Below are 25,157 nucleotides of genomic sequence, written 5' to 3' on the forward strand. Positions count from 1 at the left end.
TGTGTTCTTCCTAATATGACTCACCAATCTTTTTCTTTTTTCCCATTTTCTTTCCGCAATCTCCAGACTATATACATGTGTGTGGCTTTGCTTTTTTGGTGTACTTTTTCCACCCCCTGAGCTGAGGGACACCAGTTTTTTGGCAAAATCCTCAAAATGGTCAGCCGAGAAAGTGTCAACATTCCATTCTCTAGAAGTGGAACTTAAATATTCACCCATGGTTTTATTGCCCCTCGCTATCGTTACCACATTCCAAGAGATTCTTTTACCTCCGGAACTGACCAACAAATCCCTAGGCCCATATTTATTCATGAGAATTGGCTCATAATCTGTTTTAAAGTGGCCTGTAGCATGCAATGATCACTGTATGCTGAATGAATAACCCTCAGTTCAGAGCACTCTTCCTGTGTCTTAAATCTACAAAGATATCATCTAGAATTGACACAATTCTCCAATTTGACCATGTAGGACATGCACGGATGTCCCCGGAAACACTACCATTAATGGGATACAGACCCAGTCCCTCCAAATGGGCCCGCTACATACGACCGTGTCGCTATTTAAGAAAACATGCGGGGTCTATAAGATCACAAACCGGTGAGTCAGTCATATCTGCACATTTGGAGTTCCAATCTCCCACAACCATAAGCCTTCCATTTTTATTCACACCACACCAATCCTCAATACACATTGCAGGCTTTTCCAAAAGGTCCCCTAGCTCACTCATGCCATTGTGCCAATAGATGTTAAAAATAGGATGACAAGGGAGTCGGCCATTAAGACGTACATGCACTATCAAGACACCAAACTGAAGATTTCAATGCTTTACCACAGAGATATATGATCCTGACTTAATCAAGGTGATGAGACCCCTGTACGTTTGACCCAAATCTCTTCTCCTGGCCTCCTTACTAAACACCCCATATCCATCAAAGGAGGAGGTAGATTGAAGCCAGGTTTCTTGTAGGCCCACAATCAAAAAGGATTTAATCTCTGCACATATGAAAGGGTTTTTAAAAGATGTGTATGCCCCCTAGTATTCCAGGACATCACATCCAGGGAGCTAAACACACTTGTCCCGCTAATTACGGTGAATCGCCCCCAGTAGCCAGAACCAATCACTCATCGCTTCTGGAGCCCTTATTTTCCTCTTCAATGCAGATATTTCCTCACCCAACAGGTGTTCACTCTTGTTTTTTCCACAGCCCACATAGCCTTTTTCTCCTCCGTAAAGGGGCTCAAATCAAAACTGTGGGCTTACAAGGAATTGCATTAATTCATAACTGACTCATACACAAATTTACAGCTGAAGTAGACCAAGACCCTATCTGTTTAATTTGAGTCAGCATAGTCCACTCTCTGGAAATCCTGGGTGGTTATACCTCTCAACTGCTGTACTTCCCAGAATAGCCTGGGTATAGTCAAACTATTCAAAATCAATGATCTATTCTCAGCAAGTACATTTTCATGGAGGATTATAGTGCATGCTTTCCTATCCTCTTTCTCTCTAACAGGTTTCTTGTTACAGCTAAAAGAACCCGCCAAATCCCGAGGATCCAGGGGAAAGCGCTCAGCAGAGCCATTTACCATTGTTGAGATCTTAGATGAGCCAACATTGCCCTGCTGACCACCACCAGGAACAGGATTACACATGCCCCCTTGGACAATCCCATGGGCAACACACCCTCAACAAGATTTGAGGATACTGTATGCAGGCATCCTTTTTTCCAATAAGCAGGGGGTAACGGATGGGCCAGGCACAGACACAGTGAAGTTGGTTCTTACAGTTTCAGTCCCACCCTGTCCCACTATCTGGGCCGTGGCCGAACATAGCTAGGTACCCATTGTAGCTATTGTGCATTGAGACACATTCTGTCTTGCACATCCCTGCAACGGTGGAGCCTGCCGTGAGCCCCACAATATGTAATCATCAGCCACATTCACACCCCTCCCCTGAGTAATATTTATAGACTCGTGGGCAAGGGAGTTTCTGTTCCAATCCCTGTAGAAAACAGTACATGAATCTTTATCAACTGATGTAGTCAAGGCAGGCTTAACAATAGGCTGTTTGAATAGATTTTTCAAGAACTGTTGAGATGAACAATCATTATGTTTTAAACACAACCAATTGATAGGTGTTTTTTTTTCTGTAGTTCCTTGATCCTTCCTTTCTACCTCCATACTTCACACCCTGGGTCGAATCATCTCCTTCACCTTCAGATTCAGATAATTGACACCCTGCTCCAATCAATAGCAGAGCCCAGAGCATTTACCATACAGGAAACATTGTGAAGCAAAGCGACCTCAGGCATCAAACCATGTGCCCTTCCATCACAGCATCCAACCTAAGAACAACGTCCCTTTCCACCACCCCGGCCCCAAGTCATCTCTCAAATCCCTGGGGTGGGCTCCCAGCTCTGGTTCAAGAGTACCATGGACCCCAGAGGCAGGCTCCTGCTTCTTTAAACAATTATTAAACACAAACTCGTTCACAGTCGTATTTAGCTTGATATTTTCAAACTTAAACAATAAGGATTCAAGAAGGAGTGAGTTGGCCTTTGTTTCCACTTTTAAACCCTTGTAGAAGGACACCAAAATACATAGGGCCTCATTACACGGATGGCGGTAAGGGTTAACGGTCACTGTTAATGGCAACGGTGACCGTTAACCCTTACCGCCGTACTACGAGGTCCCTTTGCGGGTTGGAGGATTTAACGCCTGCTTCTTGTAGGCGTTAAAATCCAACCCGCTAAGGGACCTCGGAGCTAATTACGGCACCGCAAAATTGCGGTGGCGTAATTAGCGCCTTCCCCATTTCCATAGAGCCCTATGGGGCAGAAATGGGGAAGGGCAACGGCGGAAAGGAGATTTACCGCCCCTCCAACCTTGGAATGGGGCGGTAAATCCCCTTTCCGCCAAGGCGGTGCCGGTAATTTACCGGCATGAGCCATGGCGCTAATAGCGCCATGGCTCACCGCCTACCGTGTAATGAGGCCCATAGCACTTGATTTATTTCTACAAGAGACAGTACTGATGAGATTTCACGATCGTTATTGGAATGCACAGGTTATACAGTATGGTGTCTAAAAGGCACCCTTGGGAATAAGGGGCCCACCGAGGACAATAATGATTCAAAGTCGGAAACATAGTGAGGTTCTATCTCCGGCAGATTATCATCAAAGCTTGATCCACTTGGTTTCTCATTGTGTGTGAATGAAATATCATCCAAGTCAATTTCATTCTTAGTTGCATCATGAATCAACCGAGGGGCATCTCTTTTGGACACAAAGGACATTACACTTCCTGTTGCAGGGAAATAAGTGGACCATTTTTGTGATCGCCTCTTACACAAATCCGAGCTAATTATCACAGCCTCTCGAAAAGCCCCTATAGAGGGTTCCACCTGGTGAACAACCGAACCTAAGGAATGAAGGGTACTTGTTTTGTTTAAAAACAGATTGAGGAGGCATCATGGAAACAGCACTACAAAGGGAATGCTGGAATTGCATATGGTTATTGGTGGTCTCACTTACCAGCCGTGGCACAATAGCTGTCTGCTGGCCCGGTGGCCTGGACTGCTCAGACTGCACCACTATGCAGCTCTGTGCCGCTCCGTGGTATGCCATTGTTTTGATGATCACCTCCTCCTCAAGCCTTGACCCTCCTCCAATAGCCAGCAAGGAAAGACTTCCCACCTGCTCCACACATAGCAAAACAGCAGTGCAGCAGCAGCAGCAAAGAAGCCAGAAAAAAAGGTGTTCTGTCCAGACTACACCTCTACCCAGCTCAATCCTCAATCCCCTCAATTTAGGCACCTCCCAAAAATCTATCATCTTCTAAAACCTCCTCCATCTCCTTTACTCTTTTTGCTAATTATCTAGCACTCTACTTTGCATGAAACATTTCCAAGATTCAAAATACCCTTGAAAAGGACTTTCAATCCTCCCCAATTAGCTGACTTTTCTCCACCACCTCTAACCTCCTCTCCGGTGACAATGGGGGTCATTCCGAGGTTGGAGGCAAGGGATAAACGATGCCGGTAAAGGATTACCGGCATCGCTTACCGCTCCGGGCTATTCCGACCAGCCAAATCTCAATTAGCGACACCGTAAATAACGGTGCCTCTAATAGCGGCATGGGGGCGGGCACGCGGGCCATCATACCAGCAATAGCGGCATGCCGTAAACTGGAGGAGATCACAAGTGAAGCGGACATGCAAATACCGGCATCATGAAGGCGTTAAAAGTGGATTCCGGCATGCCGTAAATACCGGTATCTCTGACCAACTGTAAAATGTCATGTGCAGAGTTCCCAACTGCCACAGGTACACACCATCAGCACAGGTAGAGGCAATGGAGTCTGGGCCTGACCAAAAGGAGCACACCCACACACCACACCCCTTTCCACACCAAGATCAATCCAATAGTAGCATCAACACTTCAGCTGGAGGACATGCATGCATTGCAACACCAGCAACAACACCAACACCAACAGCAGGCACCACAGAGGAGACGCAGCAGGAGAAGGAGGGTGAGACAGGCCCAGCATGCCCCACCAGTGCAGCCAGTGTAACCACGCATGCAGCCCCCAATCCCAAACATCAGAGCCAGTCATTCCAACCCAGCCCCGGAGCACAACCACACCCTGTACCGTCTGGACCGGGACACCATCAACACCATCTCAGACATGATACACGATTGTCAGCCACATTGAAATATGCACCGCCATCCCCCCTCCACTGAAGCTAGTGTCAGTGCTCCACTTCCTTTCCACAGCCACCTACCAGAACACAGTGGGGTACATGCATGGCATATCACCACCCTTATTCACTCGCATCCTGAAGCAAGTGCTGGATGCCCTCCTCAGGCACACAAAAGAATACATATCCCTACCATGGACTCCCCAGGAGATTTTTGAAACAAAATGTTGCCACCATGCCATGGAGGTGGTTTACCGCAATCTCAAGCAATACCACTACAAACAGGTGCAGATGGAAGGCGACGCAAGCAAGATCATCACACATTGTTGTGCCCGATATCCCGGAACACCACAGGAATGCTTCATGTCACCATGGGAAAAATCAGCGCAGAATGCCTAACATTGCAGAGCCTACTGCCAACGCTCCCCATCAGAAAATCCTACAGAACACAACACATGACTAAATTTACACAAACACAGCTGTATGCGTACACACTGCATGAGCTACAAGAAGGCATTAAAAGTGGATTCCGGCATGCCGTAAATACCGGCATCTATGACTAACTGTAAAATGCCATGTGCAGTGTTCCCAAGCACAGGTAGAGGTAATGGAGTCTGGGCCTGACCAAAAGGAGCACACCCACACACCACACCCCTTTCCATGCCAAGATCAATCCAATAGTGGCATCAACACTTCAGCTGGAGGACATGCATGCATTGCAACACCAGCAACAACACCAACAGCAGGCACCACAGAGGAGACGCAGCAGGAGAAAGAGGGTGAGACAGGCCCAGCATGCCCCACCAGTGCAGCCATTGTCAGGTCCTGTGAGTCTGGGTGCAGAGGTATTGAGAAAAATTCATTTTTGAGGTCCATCACAGTGAACCGTGAAGCCTCTGCTGGTATCCCACATAGTATGGTAGCCGGGTTAGCTGCTATAGGGTACTCTGCCTCGACAATGTTGTTTAAAGGCCTGAGGTCCTGGATAAAACGCCAAGAACCTCCATTCGCTTTGCGTACAGGATACACAGCAGTGTTCCAAGGTGATTCCGATGGAACTAGTATACCATTGTTTATCAGGGCCGTTATTGTTTCATATATGCCCTCATCTGCCTCTTTTGATAGCTGGTATTGCTTCACTCTTGGTAGTATGGCTCCTTTTTTCAATTTTTTTTCACTCCTCCAATGCTTTTGATACAGCCAACGTCATATGGACTGGTAGTCCACAGAGATGCTGGTACTACTGCCATGTCCTCCTCGTAAAATGGCACTGGCATAGGGGCAGGTGACTCTAGTGCCATTACCATTTTCTGTGCCACCTGCTTGTATGTTACTTTCAGCCAAATGTTAATGCTCATCCCAAAAAACATCTCTCCTTCACCATTGTCGTCTGAGAAGAGATCCTCATCAGACACCTGTGTCAGCCTGCACCCCTCTGCCAGTTCTATTACTGCTCTCCATGCCCTCCCCTCCCTGTCTTGGGCATGCACCACTATGTAGCCTGCAGTGGCCATAATGCTCTCGATGCTTACTGAAATCATGTTCCCCTCACTTTCACCTGCTGGTGTCTCTGGTCTGAATAAGTATGCTGCTGGCCTTCTCCAAATTTTGCCCTCAATTCCAGGCAACCATGCAATCGCCATGTCTGTTCCATATTGGAATACCTCTGCATCTACAGGCTCAGCCCGGGCCACTGTTGTACCACAGTAAGCCTGCAGTATTTGTCGTGCAGTGAGCATGTTAATTCCTGGTGTAGAGCAAATTATGCCTTTTTCCGTGAATGATATTGTCATATTCAGTCTACTCATTATGTGCCTCCCAAGTAAGTTAACTGGTGACTGCTTTGAGTACAGAAGTGGGAGAGCTATATCATGATCTCCTATAGATAAAGAGATGTTATCAGTGAAGGGAACCAACCCTCGAGCCCCAGAGAATCCTTGAGTGTGCATGGCTTTGCCTGAGAGTTTAAAATTACCTTCCCTTATGCAGGACTTAGTGGCCCCCGTGTCAACCAGGAAGGAACATTTTTTGTCACCTATCGCTAACTGTATGCGTGGTTCCTCCGCACTATTAGGTGTTACCAATAGGATGGGACACATCAAAGACATCTGTGGGCTGCCTGTGTAAGGGGTGTGACCCAATATCGTCACGTTCCCCAGCTGTGTATGTTGTAGTTGTTCATTGGTTGTTGATATTGCATTGTCCTGTACTTGTGTGAGCTGTTGGACCAGTTGCACTTGATGGTGTAGTGTTGCTATCGTCTGTTGCTGTTGTGGTGTGTTTTTTTGTTCCTGTTGCTGTGGTGGTGGTTGTTGCGGTGGTGCTTGTTGTTGTAGGCATTGTTGTATTCTCTGTTGTTGTTGAACCTGTTGTTCTCCAATATGCCCTTGTTCCCCCCAGGCTGGTTGGGTGGGCCTCACCCTACATGTGCACGACATGTGTCCCACCATCCCACAGATCCAACATATTGGCGGTTCTCTGGCCTGCCATGGGAAACTCCCCGTGTTGTCCTGGTATCCTTGCTGTCTGTTAGTGTAGTATCCTCGGAACCCTCCCCCTTGCTGTTGTACATGCTGGCTATATCCTCTTCCTCTCATCATGCCGCCCTTCCCCCTGTTGGTAATAGTATCCATTTCCTATTGTCATATATCCTCCTCCTGCGGGAGCCGTGTATGATTGGGGTGGTGGCATCTGCTGTGTTATAATTTGGGTTGGTTGTTGTAATTGCGCTAATTGTTGTTGTGTTGTGTCTTGTGCAACCACTACTTGGGTGGGGGCTGGTGCTGCTACCACTGGCGTTGTTATCAGTGCTCCTTCCATTGTATATTTAGATAGCTTTTTCTGTACCAATTTTGCATCCTCTGCCTTTCTATCCTCTTCCTTTTGTATCATCTTTTCTTGCCACATCCTGCAGTGATGTATTATAGTTAGTTGTATTTCTGGCCAGGCCTTAGCTTCTATCCCCACTATTTTCTTCAGCTGCCTCTGAACTGGCTCTGGTAGCCCCTGTACTAATATGTGGTAAAAAATTGCTGGTGTCTTATCCCACTGCTCCCTAGTTTCCAGGCGCCACTTCTCTGAATTTCCTGGATGTAATCAACAGCATCTTCATTCTCACGCATCTTGCGTGACGTAATGGCTCCTATGTCTGACGTGTCTGGGTACTGAACCCTTAATGCCTGCCACAGAGCATGTCTGCAGTTGGTAAATGGCACACCATCATGTGACGTGTCTGTTATTGTAACCCCCGGGAAGCCCACCCTCTTCCAAATGTCATCAGCAGCATCCCCTAATATCGATATTAATAGTCCCTTCATGTCACCCACCACTAGTTTTTGCCCTGCAGTGTGTTTTTCCATCTCATATATCCACTTTCCTGCTCCTCCACTTAGTGATGGGAGTCTGCATATTATGTTCTCTTTGTCAGCATGTTTCCAGGGGACATATTGTGGTCTGTTCCCTCCCCTTTCCAACAGTGGCATTAAATTGTAACCCCTCATTTCCCCCATGCCCGTGGGGTAATGTCAGTGTATTCATCCTCTTCCTCTGTGTTAGGTAATTCTGTTATCATATCAATATTACAGTGGTTTGTCCTATCTTCTCCATTATCCTTCCTCCCTCGCCTATTACCCTCTTGCTTCACCGTGGGCGTGTTTGCCTGCTCTTCCGGCCTACGTTCCGGGAGGTCTCTGAGCCTGCCGACATATGGGGTGTGCGCAGGGGTTGGTGTTAGTGTGCGTTGTGGGTGTGGTGTTGGTGTTATTGTTTGTGGCGTTCTCCTTTCTACTTCACTTACCTGCTCTGCACCTTCCTTATCTTTGTCCCTTTTCCCGCACGACCATGGTGACTCACGGTTAGTGCGTGTTATGTACAGTTTATCTAAGCTCTCCCTCCTTTCATCTATTCCACTTTTCCCCAAACATTCTTCCTCCTCACTGCAAAATCCATCAAGAAAAGACAAACCCCACTCTGTGCGTTTTCCACCCACTGTCACCGTCCTTAAATCTATAAAGTCTGCTTCCCGGTGCTCTTCTCCTTTTGCAGTTGCCCCTTTAGTTGCCTCCGGGTCCTGGCGTGTGTATGTTCTTACTCCGTGCTCCACCCTCCTATCTCCACTCTCTTCATCCTGGTTCCCCATTATTTCACCACCTATTTCCTCTCTCTTCCTCTTCAATTCTTCCATGACCTCACTACTTACCTTCGCTAATATTCTTTCTTCCTCTTCCTTCCTTTCCCATTTTTCCCTTTCCTTCTTTAATATGCTCTCTATGACTTTACCTTCTTCATATTTCTTGGCGCTTTGAGATAGTATTTTCTTTTTCCACAGTTCCATTTCCCTTTCCTTCTTCTCATCCCTCCGTTTCATGTCTTGTTGCTCCGCGCGTGATACCCTCTCTGCTGTTGCCTTCAACCTATCCGCCTCCATCTTCCTCTCTTCCATTCGCTCCCTCATCCTTTCCTGCTCGTCTCTGTTCTCCTTTCTCTCCTTCTTCCTTCCTCGTGTTTCTTGCTCGAGCTGCCTGATCAGTGTGCTTCGTGCGTCTCTTAATTCAGCCAACCTTTTCTCCAGCATCTCTTCCTCTACCTGTGACAGTTGGCCTTCTCTTGTCTTACTCACCTCGGTCCCTGTCTGTGTGTTACCCATGTCTTCCTTAGTGATCCTCCTTACTATGTCCTCTTCTTCCCCTGTTAATGTCCCTCGCAATTTCAGGAGCACCTCCGCTGCTATCCATTCGTCTTGTCCTATGTTTGCAATTAGTTCCTCACTTTTCTTCCCTCCTTTCGCACCTGCCTGCGTAAAGCTTGAACCTACCGTGCTCGTCACATCCTCCCCCTCTGGTAGCTATCTGTAGCAGCATATGGTGGAGGGCTGTATGCAGGGTTTGAGTACCCCTCTGCGGCTGTCAGTTGTTGTCTGGCAGCTTCTCTTAATTCTGTTACTGGGTACAACCCACCTTCCTCTTTCTTCACTACTTTCGCCAGAGGAATATCTTCTGCCCTTCCTTTTTCACCTTCTTGTCTGATACTGTACCTGATCCCTCTTCCTCCTTCTTTCCCTCTTCTGTGCATAGTGCATTGCTGCTTGCCGTGCCCATGCCCTCTTCGTTGTCTTTCTCCTCCTTCACTCCCTTCGTTTCTTTGCTCCCTTTCTCTTCTGCCGCTCCTTCCATGTTAAACATCCCCGTTGCCCCTGGCTTGGATCCCTGAAACATCTTCCATAAGTTGATCATCTCTATATGGTGAGCTGATTTTTTCCCCTTGTACGTGTTGTGTATGTATGCCAATAGCGAGTGTTGGGTGTATGGATCAAAGCTGCCGTTAGGCGGCCACAGTGTCAATATTTTGTTGTCCGTTCCTTGCGTCCAGTCGATACTATACAATTCGTAGGAAAGCCACACCTCTTCCCTCCGCTCCCTTTCTCTTCTGCCGCTCCTTCCATGTTAAACATCCCCGTTGCCCCTGGCTTGGTTCCCTGAAACATCTTCCATAAGTTGATCATCTCTATATGGTGAGCTGATTTTTTCCCCTTGTACGTGTTGTGTATGTATGCCAATAGCGAGTGTTGGGTGTATGGATCAAAGCTGCCGTTAGGCGGCCACAGTGTCAATATTTCATTGTCCGTTCCTTGCGTCCAGTCGATACTATACTTGATCATTTTCTCCTTGTATGGTGAGAGTGTCGTGCAAATGTGTTGAAGGGGTGTAGTTAAAGCATTTCCCCATGCCCCAGACCCCGTCCCGTAATGTGTGGCCATGTTACACTTTAGTTTTTCCCAACAGTAACCTTCTTTACCTGGCCCCGTAAACTGGGTACTTTCGACCGTCCGCTGAAAAGTAATACAATTGCAAATGTACAGTTCTTTTCCTTTGTTAACTCTCCCCCTTGATGCCGCTATTACGGCCCCCTACGGCCGTGGTGCACGAAGCCCCCTGCAGCTGTGTGCCATGTGTGACGTGTTTTTACAGCAGCCCCACCTTTCCTTCTTCTTCAAACCCCTCCCTCCCCTTGTCAACCACCTTTCTTAGCGTGACCGGCATTCTCCGTGCGCGGTCACCTCTCCCTTTTTTGCCCCTCCCTTATCGAGGTTTGCCGGCGTTCTCTGTGCGCGGCCTCCTCACCTTGTCTGTGCCGGGCTTTCCCACTTCCTATCCCCCGGCCACCCCTTGATCAACTCGAGATGGTCGCTGTATCCTATAGAAGCCCTACAGGTGACGTCATCAGCTTCTTCAATTATTACCGGTATGAAACTTTAAGATGGTGAAAAGAGCGCGTGATAGGTTTTAACCCTTTTGTCCCCAATAAACCTCACTGCTGTCCTCTCGCTACGACCAGAGCAAGGAAAACCACAATAAACTCTTATAATCGGACTGCGCATGCTGTGTCGCATAGCGTGTGATACGCTCCTCACCAGGGGAGCTTAACCAGCCAATTATCTTATGCACTTGGAAACAAACTAGCTACCTCCTGCGGTGAAACTTCATCTATCTAATGAGCTTCAATACTCAATCAGTTGGGATCCTCATCTACTCATTGATCTAAAACGCCAATTCGTAGGAAAGCCACACCTCTTCCCTACAGGTGCCCGTGATCAGAACAAATCAGTTCCTTCTGACAACCACACGTGGTGCCTTTCAGCTCCACTCAATTCACTCCGTGACGTGGTAGAAGACGGCCCTCGTGCCTGTCCTGCCATCACTCACTCGTCAACCGTCACTTTAATTATCAAATCTTTTATAACACACTGGGCCTCATTACACGGATGGCGCTAAGGGATTACCGGCACCGGTAAGGGCACTGGTGCCGATAATCCCTTAGTGCTATACTACGAGGTCCCTCAGCGGGTCCCGTCCTTAACGAGTGGCCAGACCACACATTAAGGAAGGGACCCGCTGAGGGACTTCAAGGCAAATAACGGTACCGCTAATAGCGGTACCGTTATTTGCTCCTTCCCCATTCCCATTGAGCCCTATGGGGGCTCAAATGGGAATGGGGAAGGGCCTTGGTGAATTGGGAATTACCGCCCCGCCAACCTTGGAATGGGGCGGTAATTCCCCCATTCACCAGGGCGGAATCGGTGAAATACCGGCGGCAACCATGGCGCTAATAGCGCCATGGTTACCGCCGTCCGTGTAATGAGGCCCACTGTAAATACCTTCCACCACCCTTTTCACAACTCCTCCCCCCTCCCATACAACGTTACGTTGCTTGTTGGGTGTGTCATGCTCACCAAGTTCTCTTGAGGCGGGGCCGCTCGACTGCGTGCACCCCTCCAAAGTGGCTCGCCACCTCCCCTCGTCTGGACCACGTCCGGACACTCGCCAACCGCAGGCGGGATACTTCTCAAGTCAGCTCCCGAGGGCCAATATCCGGATTGCGCTGTCCGGTCTTCTTGCAGTTCCGCGATGCTCCTGTAGTCCTCAAAAGGGGGCAATGGCAGACGCGGCCACGCTGCCGGGCCACCTCTTAGCAAGGGGCCTTGGAATAATGCTCTCCGGGAAACAGACCTCAACCTAATCTCTGCAGTGCCTCCAGCTTGTCGGGGTGATTATCCCGGGGGCCGGCAGAGCCGTCCGCGGACCTCCGTGTTGGGGAGGCCCCAACTCCTCCCGTGTCCCAGAAGGAGTATGACACACGCACACAAGGAGCAAGGAAACTACTGCTGTTAATTAGAGTAATGGCAGGGATACGCTTAGTCCGTATGCATCCGGAGAAGGTCTCATCGTTAGTGGGCCTCGCAGGCCCTTTTTACAGCAGTATGACGCGCTACTTGTATCACCTGGGAAAAATCATCACAAAACCTATCGCTACTTCGGATTGGTTCCCCGAGTGGTAGGGTTAGTATATGTCCCCTATAGGGAGCGATATTAGTGGTGGAGGACAGCTCAAGTGGTATACTTGGGCTGTTCCTAACAGTTGCTACTTTGGAATTGTTACAAGGGGACCCTTGGTGATTGGCTAAGAGTAATGGTGTCAGTAATAAGCCCCCTGTATTCTGATTGGTTCTCCCGCGAGCCCCCAAGCCTGGGACCACCGCCGTTCCCAGCTCACGATGTACCTGATATTAGCAACTATGTGTTAGTGCGGACAATGGACAGGTCTGCTTATGGGCTGGTGAGCAGGTCTTTCCCATCGCTGTAGGTGTCCATCTTTGCCGCTTCGTTGTTGCAACCTGTGTCCCAGATGTGGGACCCTGGTGGCTTCTCGTCTCGTAAGCTTGGCGTCTTGTCAGTTCGGCTTGGTCATGTGTGGGGAGACCGTAGCTGGAGCAGAATTATGAGCATTAGATTTTGTATTCTGTCTCTGAGGGCTTGGCACCTGCAGGTGTTACCTTGGCGCTGGGCGCGCAGTATGCGAGTTGCAACATCGTGGCCTTGGCTGCGGGCTCTCGGTAGGGGCTCCTTCTGCATGGTCAGCACTTGTATTTTGTTCTGAGAGGGTTTTCGTTTGCGAGGCTCCGGTCAGGGGACTCTTGCTTGCGGCCTACTTGGGCCTACTTCGCAGATCGCAGTACATTATCCATATTATGGGGATCGCAGGGTGACGAAGCATCATAGGCAGCATTAGATATACATGGTAGCGTCTTCATAGGGATAGGTAGCGAGGACGCATAAGCAAGCATATAGACGCGCTCTTCAGGTGTCTTGCATTTCTGCAGTGCTGTAGAAGGCCTATGTGAAAAATAACAACAATGTATGTCCGTGGGTGTGACAGTCCGCGACGTCATAGCACTGAGTATGTTCTTTGTGTGGGTTGGTGTGTGAGTGACCAGTGTGCATGGTGGCACATGTGTACTTGTCTATTGGCTATGTCATCATGGCATCTCTAACGATGTGAATACTCATGGCTGTTGTTCTAGTCGAGCTGATTCATGTTGCAGACGTCGGTTTGAGTATGGCAGGCTGGTGGGCATATTCCTTGTATGTGTAGGTTTTTGAAACAGGGTACTTTGTCATCTGGTAAGTAGATGAACTCCTCTTGTGGGGGGTGTCTGGGCCGTGATCCCCTAGGCCATGGTCTGGACGAGATTGGGGGGAGGGTGTTATCCCATTCTCCCACTTCAGTTTTCTGTCCAGACTACACCTCTACGCAGCTCAATCCTCAATCCCCTCAATTTAGGCACCTCCAAAAAATCTCTCATCTTCTAAAACCTCCTGCATCTCCTTTACTCTTTTTGCTAATTATCTAGCACTGTACTTTGCATGAAACATTTTCAAGATTCAAAATACCCTTGAAAAGGACTTTCAATCCTCCCCCACTTGCTCACTTTTCTCCACCACCTCTAACCTCCTCTCCTGTGACAATGGGGGTCATTCTGAGGTTGGAGGTAAGGGATAAACGATGCCGGTAAAGGATTACCGGCATCGCTTACCGCTCCGGGCTATTTCGACCAGCCAAACCGCTATTAGCGACATCGTAAATAATGGTGCCTCTAATAGCGGCATGGGCGCGGGCACGCGGGCCATCATACCGGCAATAGCGGCATGCCGTACACTGGAGGAGATCACAAGTGAAGCAGACATGCAAATACCGGCAATATGAAGGCGTTAAAAGTGGTTTCCGGCATGTCGTAAATACCGGCATCTCTTACCAACTGTAAAATGCCATGTGCAGTGTTCCCAACTGCCACATGTCCACACCATCAGCACAGGTAGAGGCAATGGAATCTGGGCCTGACCAAAAGGAGCACACCCACACACCAAACCCCTTTCCACACCAAGATCAATCCAATAGTAGCATCAACACTTCAGCTGGAGGACATGCATGCATTGCAACACCAACAACAACACCAACACCAACAGCAGGCACCACAGAGGAGACGCAGCAGGAGAAGGAGGGTGAGACAGGCCCAGCATGCCCCAACAGTGCAGCCAGTGTAACCACGCATGCAGCCCCCAATCCCAAACATCAGAGCCAGTCCCTCCAACCCAGCCCGGAGCAAGCGCAACCACACCCTGTACCGTCTGGACCGGAACACCATCAACACCATCGCAGACATGATACACAATTGTCAGTCACATTGAAATATGCACCGCCATCCCCCCTCCACTGAAGGAAGTGTCAGTGCTCCACTTCCTTTCCACAGCCTCCTACCAGCACACAGTGGGGTACATGCATGGCATATCACCACCCTTATTCACTCGCATCCTGAAGCAAGTGCTGGATGCCCTCCTCAGGCACACAATGGAATACATATCTCTACCACGTACTCCCCAGGAGATTCTTGAAACAAAATGTGGCCACCATGCCATGGAGGTGGTTTACCGCAATCTCAAGCAATACCACTACAAACAGGTGCAGATGGAAGGCGACGCAAGCAAGATCATCACACATTGTTGTGCCCGTAATCCCGGATCAACCACAGGAATTCTTCATGTCACCATGGGAAAAATCAGAGCAGAGTGCCTAACATTGCAGAGCATAATGCCAACGTTCCCCATCAGAAAATCCTACAGAACACAACACATGACTAAATTTACACAAACACAGCTGTATGAGTACACAATGCATGAACTACTAGACGGCAGAGCACACCGTGTATCATCTTGAAGATGCAACCCACACCATTATTCCATGGCACATGACACATTGAAGGCCTTTAAATGGCGTGCATACAACCAGGGACATGTACATGTGACCAACGATAATCTGCTGACAATGTGACTAGTACAGCTGTCCATCATCAATCGACTGACATATAGCTTTTCATGCCTCCCATGCAGGTGACAATGGCTATCCCTTGATGCCGTGGCTCATCACCCCTGTCTGAAACACACAGAACAGGCATGAGGAGGACTACAGTCGATCCCACACCCTTACCCGTGTGGTCATTGACCAGACCTTTGGCCTGTTGAAGGCATGGTTTTGCTGCCTTATCCTGTCAGGTGGGGCACTCCTCTACAGGCATGAGAAGGTGGCCAAGACCATCATGGCATGTGTTATGCTGCACAAAATGTGGATCCGATGCAACGTGCCCCTGCCCCCTGACATTGAACTGCTACCACCTGGTGATGATGAAGGGGATGAAGAAGAAGTGGCTGCACCTCATTGCGGTGCCGATGCACAGGAGGGACGTTCTGTGGGTCAGTCAGTGATTGCACAACATTACTGTCACACATGGCTGCAGAGGGTGACATGATATTCTGACAGAGGCCACTGGGTGTGTGGGTACATGCAGACTATGCACTGTATATGAATAAATGAAACATGTGCAATGATGAATGTCCACTCAGGTCTTGCTTTTGACACAATGGGTGTATTAAATTTAACAATGAAAATGAGCAATAACCCTCCACCATCCTCACCCCTCCCCCTCCCCCACAACTCCCCCACAGACCCTCACCCCCCTCCCCTTCTCCCCACAACTCCCTCACACACCCTAACCCCTCTCCCCTTCCCCCCACAACTCCCCCACACATGTCCCATCAAGTCTCTAATGCCTACATCAGGCTGCCCAGACTATTAATTCACACTCCCTGGACCAGGTGGCGGCATGTCTGGCCAGAGTAGGGTGCGTGATGACCTGTGGAGCATGCTCTCTGGGTCAAGCTAGACAATGACGGTGTGGCCGCCTGCTCAAATTGGTTTGCCGGACGCCCTGACTCCAAGGCATCGGCTATGTGGCCTAGTACCTGGCGAAGGGCGGATACCTCCTCGCAGAGGCGGCTAGTGTTCTCAGCAAATATTTTGCCCATGGAGGTGGAGTTCTCTGAAATGGTCCTGCTTAGAGAGCTGATGTTCTCCCACCACTCCTGCCTAGCCTGTGTGTTGTCCTCAACGAACTGCCGCACAAGGACAGTCATCTGCTCTGCATGCTGCGGCCCTGCGGGTGCACCTGTGGAGGTGGATGGTTCCTGGGTGTCCTGCGCCGGGGTGGTGGCATGGTCTGTCTCAAGGGATGAGATTTGGGGCGGTGCCAGTGGACTAGGTATGCGTGGCAGTTCTGATGTGTCATCCTCAATGTGCACACATACCTCATCCTGTGGCTCCTCCACAGCCTGGGGTGCTGTGGCTGTCACCTCCCCAGCCAAACTTGACTCCTCCAAGTGTGGTGCCTCTGCTGATTCTTCAGGCTGGGCAATGGGTGTTGGTGCTTTGGCCTCTACGGCTCTTGGCAGCACTGGTGCACTGGGAACCTGGGGTGTCTTGACTGGTGGTGCACGGCATCCCCTGGGTTGGCCCTTTGAGGTGGAAGGGCGGTTGGCGTCCTCCCAGGACCTCCTCCGGGGTGTGGTCTTTGCAGGGGTTGAGTCAGGCCATTGCTGTCATGGTCAGAGCCTGTGGGGGTCGAAGAGAGGGACGGCATGAGTGATGTTTTGATAGGCATCAAACATACATTTGGACAATTGATCATCCACACAATCGAGGGTAATAGGCATTTGAGTTTGGATGATCACGTTGTTTGATACATGTGGGTTATGCAGGCATACGTCGGGGTCACTCATGTTGACCAAGACCTATGCTATGTGACATGCATATTTGTTGGGGCCTGCATGCTGTAAGATTTATGGCATTTACATCTTTGTGTGGTATGTGTCAGGTACGGCATTGCCTTGCTGCAGGCATCTGCATGTTTATGTGATGCGTCCGGCTGCTTTGCTGGGAGTGTGTGTGTGTTGGGCCATGGCTTGCCTCTTTGGACTGACATATTGGTTGACTTTCATCAGACTCTGCCTTACAGTGTTTTCTTAGGACACTCACCTCCATCGGCCGATGTTGTGGCGCCACACTCCATCTCGCCGACACATTCTATCCCCTCCATTCCAATCATGCTGGCGCAGATGTCCTCCCATGGGGTCAGCTTGATGGGTGAGCTGGCACCTCCTCCTGTTGCCATTGCCTAGCTCCTGTTGACAGAGTGTATTTTCCTTACTCTGAGCCGCAAGTCGTCCCAGCGCTTATGGCAGTCTTTTGTGGTGCATGGGGTGTTTCCGACTGCACTAACTTTCTGTGCCACAAGTGCCCAGATCTCCTTTTTCTTTAAGATGGCCCCCCTCTTCATGCTGTTGGCAAACACAATCCCAGCATGTTCAGGCAGTGTCCCTGCTAGCATCTCCAACTCGTCCTCGTTGAAGCGCTCCTTGCGCTGGCGGGCAGCTCCCTTCTTAAGGGCCTTGGGCATTGTGGTGTGATGGATTAAGGTTTTCTAACAAACAGCAGAGTCCCACAGGACCTGTGTTCTGAGGATGGCAATGGAATGTGTTTTTAAAGATGGCCACCGTGCTTCTTACCGTTCCTGTGCGATGACGCTACTTCCAGTTCCGCTTATTTACGGTGACTGTTATTAGCGGTCACCGTTAATGCCACATTGGTTCATGCTGGTAGTACTATCTGCGCTATGCATGATGCCGCTAAGGGAATTTTCCGTGCCTTTAATGGTATGGTGGTAATGCCCTTACCGGCATGGCGCAAAGCTCGTGCCCGCGAAGTCGTAATAGCCCTCTATTAACGGGCTATTGACTACATGGACACGCTATTTGTGCCATGCCGGTAAGGACCGTTACTTACCTCCAACCTCGAATGACCCCCAATCTCTTCCTTTTCCCCGTCAAACCTGTTGAGATTGTTGACCTTCTCATCAGTGTTAAACCTTCATTTGCCCCAATTGACCCTCTATTCCCAACATAGTGAAACTCATAACACCTAGTTTTGCTCATATCTTCTTTCCCTCTTCAACTCCTCTCTTGACAGTGCCACTTTTCAATCATCCTACAAGTCGTCTACTGCTCAACATTGAAACAAAATGGTTTACCTGTCATGATGTCAGTGTCATGGTGTCCTGATGGCGATAGTTTACTAACTGAGGAAAATACTTTTTTACAGCATGTTACCTAAATTACTTACTATGCATTTTCCATTTTCTGCTGTTGTTATGTAATGTTATTCATCTCTAATTTTAAATCAAGAAGAAGAACTTTAGCACATTTTACCAGACCATTCACATGAAGCCTCAATCATGCAACGAATAAAGAGTAGGTATAAAGAGGTATAAGGAGATGTCTGTCCTATGTTGTGCACATTGTGATCCTGGAAGGCAAGAATATGACAGAAAGCATTGTATGATCACAATGGTGGTTTGGAAAACATGCAAACATTTTGGTATCTGAAGATAAAATGTGTATATTGCTTATCCATGGAAGGTTCAGATATAAATGAATGTCTCCAACACAGCAGTAGCACATATGTCAGAGCACGTTCAGTGTGGAGTTGTGTGCATGTGGCATGCATAAACAGTTCCAATATTAAACCTGATGGCAGGTTTGCAGGCAAGTATACAAGTTGCTTAGTACCCATCTGCAAAGCTGCTTTTTCTCATTTTGTGTGTTTCACAGTCTGTTCTCTGTGGATAAAAACGGAATTCTCTTTAGCCAGAAACACATGCAAACTGTTGAAAAGCCAGCAGAAGGGCACACATGTTTTGGGAGTGCTTGATTTTTATGATCATGGAGAATGATGCAGTCCAATCATTGAAGCCTTATTAAAAGTGTTTTTACAATGCCAATGTTTTCTCTGGCAACAGCTTGTGAGTTAAAGCAGAAACACTGCTTGGCCCACATTTAGTAACTGTTGATGCAGACATTTCTGACAATTTGTGTCGGAATCTCTACCTTTTGGGCAGAATAAATTGCAAATACTCCAAATACACTCATACACTGCTTACTGTAGTTTGTATACTTTTTAGAGGGTGCTTCCATCAACTGGTCCAGTAGGTTGAAACTAGATTAAACCTGAAACTATTCATATCCCATTGCCTGCTGGAGCAGTGGCAGGACATCATAGTTTATTGGGGGGAACGATAACCGGAATAGTCTAGTGGTGCATGGTTGAATTTATGGGGAAAAGCCATGTTTTTTTTTAATTTTTAGCAGATATCATTTGATACCAGTGAAGCAAATGGAGGAATGGGACACCGGCTTTAATACATGTGCCAAAGAATGGGTCAGTGAGGGTTTTGCAGCAATTTGAAGAATGCCAAAATGAGGAGGACGAAAAAGACACCTTACTATTTCTGTAGATATTTAGAGAACTGGTGGCCAATTCACGAAATGATCCATGGATGGTGTTCATGAAGCAGCAGGCAGAGTATTTCTGGATGAGTTTGGCAGACCAGCAATTTCAGGTTACTGTCCTATTAATTCCCACCATGCTGGAGTTCGGAAGAGTCTCTATTAGAGATTGTCTTTAGGTGAAGGTGTAGGCCCTTGTTGCAAGGCCTTAGCAATGGGAGAGAGCCCGTTCAAACAATAGTTTATTTGTATTGGATTAAAAACAAAGAATCAAGACAAGTCCATACCAAGTCGTGCAGACATTGACTAGGCAGGCTACACTAGCGCTGATGGTGCTGGATTATTGTTGCCCTGATTCCAAGAGTCTAGTTTGCTGGTGAGAGATAGAAACCATTATCAGCAGAGACCCCTCATTGTTTAATTCATGATGGGAGCCAACCTGTAATATAAATATGTCACAATCTACTTTGCTGATGCTCTGCTGTACTTCCAGAATCAAAACACCTAAGTAGCCATACAAATTGGCCTTTTTTACGTGCCCCTTGTTAAATTGAAGACAGTTTCAACCAACTCCCAAACCGTTTAAAACATATGATGGTTTCCATTATAGTTGGATTGTGAGTGCACTTTCTTTTCTTTTCATTTTTTTGTTTGTTTTTGCTTCCTTGGTATGCATAACTGCAGGGCGCTGATGTAAAAGACACAGCTTGTTTTGTTTTACTGTTGGCTCTGTAATTATGTTTTTCTTTTGATCATGATGTTTTACTACTTAGATTTGTATTCGGTATCATTTTCTTATAGTTCGAATTGATTGCTCCGGGATTGCAAGAGCCTACCTGAAAGGTTTTCTTGTGTGAAACACTTAGCCAGAGCTTAATAACTGTTCATTTACCATAATTGCTCTTCCTGTATTTTGGCACAGGAATATTGTTTGTCACATCTGACACCAGTGAACCTTTTTAATGTATGTTCTCTTTGCTGATGTCTTGCTGTCTATCAACATCTTTTGCTGGGGTGTTTTGTTGATGTCTTCATTGTTTTTGTTAATGTACCATTCTTAATTCTTGACATGTCTGTGGTTCTGTTTTTAGTTTCCTTTCTTGCAGTGATTGATATTCTCTCCAATGTCTGAAATATATGTCCATGTTTTACTCGTTTCATGATCTGCAGCTATTTTTACTAGTGTCTGGTGATGACTGGCTTCTTCTTGATGTTCTGTGGGTCCTGAGCATGGTATGAAGATATTGACTCACAGCTGTATTGCAATCCTGCAATGAAATGAACACCCTGAGCTGTTGCCTGCAAATGATAGCTCCCTGAGCCCTGCCAATCATAACAGACACACGATCTTACTTGTAACCTTTGATTCCAGGGTTTTATGTAACATTGCTGTCATGGCCCAGTGCTGTTCCTCTGTGGAATGGTTGGTACAGAAGACTATGAGGGAACAATCCGTGCTTCCTCCAAGTCCCTGCCTTTTAATATGAATCTCTGCTGGTGTGGCTACTTCCACCACCTGCTGCTGGCAATCAATGATGGTCATTGCTTTACATGGGAATACTCTAAAGAAGCGGCATCAAACTCGTACTAGTATAATTAATCATTACTGTTTGGGAAAAACTAAAAGACTTGTCCTAATTACCTCAGTGTGTCCCAAAGATTTGGGTGTGGTGCCATCTATCTAAAATACACAAGACAGATGTTTTGGGACTAACCATTTTCATTAGGGTATTTACTGAGCATGGACCTTGCCCCTGGAAGCAATGGAACACTTTACAAGTCAAATGGGGAAGTGCACAGTAAGAGAAGGAGAGGTACAAGGGAGCAAGGAGAGCAGAACTGGTATGGGAGGGCGACCAATAGGCAGCAAGGGCTCTCCAAGAGACCTGCCGAGGAAACAGAGGGGAGCAGATTACAGTGTCAGTTTAGATGGGGAGAGGCGGGTATGTGGACATTTGTGTTAGGGAGGAGTCACTAGATACCTCTGTATCCTGTTGTGGCCTAAACTGAGTTTCTGTGGTACATTGTAGTTCAACAACAAATATTTAGTTCCAAAACATGTAATGTGTTCCCTCATTCTTAACTTATTCTGGTGGTGGACATTGATATTCATGTTAAAAAGTGGGTACGAAAAGGTCAAACAAACTTAAAATCATATTTCTGTTGGTGTATCCCAACTTTACACTTATAGTATATATATTATGTTATATGCATTTGTATAGCGCCTACTACCATCAGTATGGCCTTGAAGTGCAATGTGGATGAACGCCCTACGCAGGGCACTAATCTGAGGTGTGAGATGTGAAGGAAGGATTTCTAAAATGTGTGTGTGCATTTTTAGCCAGCACAAAGGTAGGTAGGGAGTAGCTAGGTCCCTAAGAGCAGCCCATAGATATCAGATGAGAGGACGAGTGCTGTGACAGAATGGCTTGGATGTCTTTGCCGGGCTGTGCACTTGTATTACCCTGGTTCGTGCACTTCCCGGAGGCACACTACAGCAACGGCGGCAACCGCGCAGACTTACTGCTTGATTGGGCTCTGAGATACTTTGGCCCTCTGCCCTCCCTTCACCCTAAAAAAGTGCCAGATTCCCACGGCGCCCCGTGCCACATGCCTGCACTGAACACTGCAGATGCGTTTATCTACTTCAGAGGCTTCCACACTTATTCGAGTGTTTCAGTCATTGTGACCTCACTACGAAATACCTGCACGAGAGGCACGTTCAATAATACTATAGGGGCTGAATTCAAAATCAAAATTTCCTGAAGAAGGTGGTCCTCAAGTGTTCACAAACACCGAAACGCCAATCGTGCCACGTCCATGGCATAGGTGCATTAGCACCTGTGACCAGAGGACGTTGCCACCCACGCTTACCAGTGGAAGGCGTATTGTTTTAGCATCTTTGTGAAAAAAACATTGATTGCTCATCATTAAGTTTATAATCTATACCCCTGAGCTAGTAAGGTCCAGTGAGTTATGATCTGCCTCCTTTCCAACTTATCCATAGAAAATTGCATGGATAGACCAAAATTCTATCTGACCTAGAGTTGTCTGTGTAACTTGAATGTATAACAGTCTGTGAACAGAATAAGTGTTCTCTTGCCTTGTCAATTGTTTATGCTGCTTTCCTCTTCTTTTCCTTCTTCCCTATATTTTCTGTACCCCTTCCTACAAAACTGTATGTATTTTGCTCGTGTTTGCAGATCTGGTTACTCATGTCTATTTTTCAGTGTAAATAGTTCTTATATATGAAGCCAACAATTGGATATATCCGTGTTTTCTCTTCTAAAATAAAAAATATATATTTTCTTAACATATCATTTTCTGAATGTTGTATAACATGTGCTACTAATAATAGGCACAGTTGAGGTTTGTTTGATTGGTGACACAAAAATACATATGTTTCACTGAATGATTTGTACTGTTTTCGCTATTTGTTGAATATGCACTAATAGGCGTCTAAACGACACTCTAACGTGAGTCTTTCGGGAACACCTTTTGTTATATGTTAGTTCTATGCTCCATTGTATTCCCGAGATATTGGAGATCCTCTTTGTTTATACTATACAATAAAGGAGTAGGAGAGTCAAGGAGACTGAGTATGTGAACAGCTATACCGAATTCTTTCGTGGGACTCAATTGTTTTCCATTGGAGGTGGTGTTGGGTGTTTGGGTGGGTGAAGTCGAGCAGTGTTTATTGCAGATGTAGGGAGGTGGGTGGGCCGTGCCCCAGGCGGGATACATCTATGGTCATTGTGATGGAGTGTGCATTGTGATGGAGTGTTTGGCCCTCATTACGACCCAGGCGGTAAGTTACCGCCTGGGCCGTGACTTTACCACCATGGCGTAAACTATGTTTACGCCATGGTGGTTGGTGGACTTACCGCCCCATTCCGACCTTGGCGGGGCGGTAAGTCCCCAATCCCCATTTACCCTTCCCCATTCCCATTTTTGCCCCATAGGGCATAATGGGAGTGGGGAAGGCGTTAATTACGCCACCGTAATTTACGGTGGCGTAATTAACTCCATGGTCCCTTAGCGCCATGGATTTTAACACCTGCTAAAAGCAGGTGTTAAATCCGCCATGGCGCTAAGGGACCTCGTACTCAGGCGGTAAGGGTCAGCGCTGTTTACGGCGCCGTAAACCCCTTACCGCCTGAGTTGTAATGAGGGCCTTTGTGTTTAACATTCTGGTGAAGCAAGACTGACACCTATTTAGATGTGGTCTTCTAAACATAATCATAAGGCCTGACTGAGATGCATTACAGTGGGGGATAGGTCTCACTTTGTCGACTCATCAGGTGTCCCTTCATTCCTGTGAGGATGTTGAAGGGAAAAGCCATGTTTTGAGAGCCTTCCTGGTAAATGTGATTGAGTTCCCGATGGTGGGGGCTTGGACTGAGAAAGGAAGAGCCTCCTATTCTGGTTGATTCTGCCACTGGAATGACGAGGAGGAGTGCTGCGCTTGATCTGGGGTTTCTGATAGGCCTGTAGCATGTACGTTTATGTTGAAGATGTTCTGGTCCTGTGTTGTGGAGACCTCGGTGGGTGCTGCACATTGCCTTGAAAGTGGTTTGTCAATGATTAGCAGCCAGGGAAGGACACAGAGTGTGGGTGTGATATGTTCCCTAGGGCAAGGAGGAGCCTTGCAGTGGTGTTTTGTACCCATTGTAGTTTTCTTAGTTATGATGCGGTTCCCCTAGGTGTAAGGCATTAGTATATTCTAAGCGTGAAAGGACTATAGTGACAATGGCAGAAACTCTGTGTGGGAAGGTCGGGTAGGGAAGGATACAGGAGAGAATGTGCATGTGTTGGTAGCAACTTTTTGTCACAGCATTGATGTGATAGGGTCAGGTCTGCATCCCAAATGCATCCTAAGTTTTATACTGTGTTGAAGGGGGTGGGGTTAGTCCTAGAGAGAGCGACAACGAGGTGGGTTGGGGAAATGGCAATCTTCCTGCAGAGCATGATCTCGGTTTTCCCTGGGTTGAGAAGAAGGTGGTTTGCAGTCATCCAATGTTTGATTTCTGTCATGATGGGTGGGGTTAGTCCTAGAGAGAGCGACAACGAGGTGGGTTGGGGAAATGGCAATCTTCCTGCAGAGCATGATCTCGGTTTTCCCTGGGTTGAGAAGAAGGTGGTTTGCAGTCATCCAATGTTTGATTTCTGTCATGATTGTAGTGGTTTAGGGGTGGTGGGGAATCACGGAGGCCTCTGAAGCTAGAGCCACCAAGCACAGGCCAACAAGCCCCGGTGGTGCGGGGAGCTGGGGCCCTCGAAGGCTTTGGGAACTTCGTTTCCCAAGATTCCTACATGCCGGCATGCACGCAGAAGAGGAACGCTCTTTAGAACCGCCGATGCCTGTGCCAAGTTTTGTTAATTGATGATTGTAAGGCACAGGCAGGGGGGTGGGGGCTGGATTTATCATTTTGGCATCTCGATGTACTTACAAG

The sequence above is a fragment of the Ambystoma mexicanum genome, chromosome 1q (genome assembly GCF_040938575.1).
Source record: "Ambystoma mexicanum isolate Mex_15411 chromosome 1q, UKY_AmexF1_1, whole genome shotgun sequence".
Lineage (NCBI taxonomy): Eukaryota > Metazoa > Chordata > Amphibia > Caudata > Ambystomatidae > Ambystoma > Ambystoma mexicanum.